At 46.3% G+C, this 667-nt stretch overlaps 1 non-coding gene across 1 annotated transcript; it reads left to right on the plus strand.

The window, feature by feature from the left end:
* The first annotated feature begins 283 nt into the window (after positions 1 to 283).
* LOC147697889 (small nucleolar RNA SNORA69) lies at positions 284 to 417 on the plus strand. The gene has a single exon (XR_015299538.1). It is a non-coding gene; the product is annotated as a small nucleolar RNA SNORA69 (small nucleolar RNA).
* The last annotated feature ends 250 nt before the right edge of the window (positions 418 to 667 follow it).

The raw sequence follows: 667 nt of genomic DNA on the forward strand, positions 1-667 counted from the left end.
TTCCCCGGTGGGCCGCATGGTTGGGGGCCGGTTTTGGGCCCCTGGGGCCGTTTTTGTTACAGGGCCGTTATGCTGCAAAAACAGCCCTGTAACAAAAACGGCCGAAAACCGGCTCTGTCACAGAGCGCGGTCGAACCTCTCCCCCCTCCCCTCTCCTCCCGGAGGGGGTGAGGGGGCCAGCCGAGCACTTTGCCAGGGCCGGTTCTGGTTCCCAGTCCGGCCCTGACAGAAGACCCTTAAATGCATCGGTTTGCACTGTTATTGTCGTATGTATTTTAGCACAAAAGCAGGTTGCAATTACAGCGCTTCATCTTGTGGTAGCGTTGCCATTAATCCTGCTGAGAGTAAAGTTGTTAAAACATTTTTCTGATTTCATTTGTACATAGATGAAATCTTTCGTTTTTAACATCTACAGAAATTCCTGACGCCATCTTAACTTGTTTTGTATATTTAAATGGTTTAAGTAAAGCGAGGCGGTAGATGTTCAGATTATGTTGCTGAAGATTACATTTGTCAATGTGACTGATTTGGTTGAACGGTGACTCAACGCTTAAGTAAGTCGTTGAACGATCGGGTTTTTTTAGTTTGAACTTTGGGTAGAGGATGCTGGACTGACAAGATGAGATGTACTTGTGGAGCTACAAATAAAGATGAAAACCTAGGTTAT

This window comes from Lissotriton vulgaris, chromosome 8 (assembly GCF_964263255.1).
Source record: "Lissotriton vulgaris chromosome 8, aLisVul1.2, whole genome shotgun sequence".
Lineage (NCBI taxonomy): Eukaryota > Metazoa > Chordata > Amphibia > Caudata > Salamandridae > Lissotriton > Lissotriton vulgaris.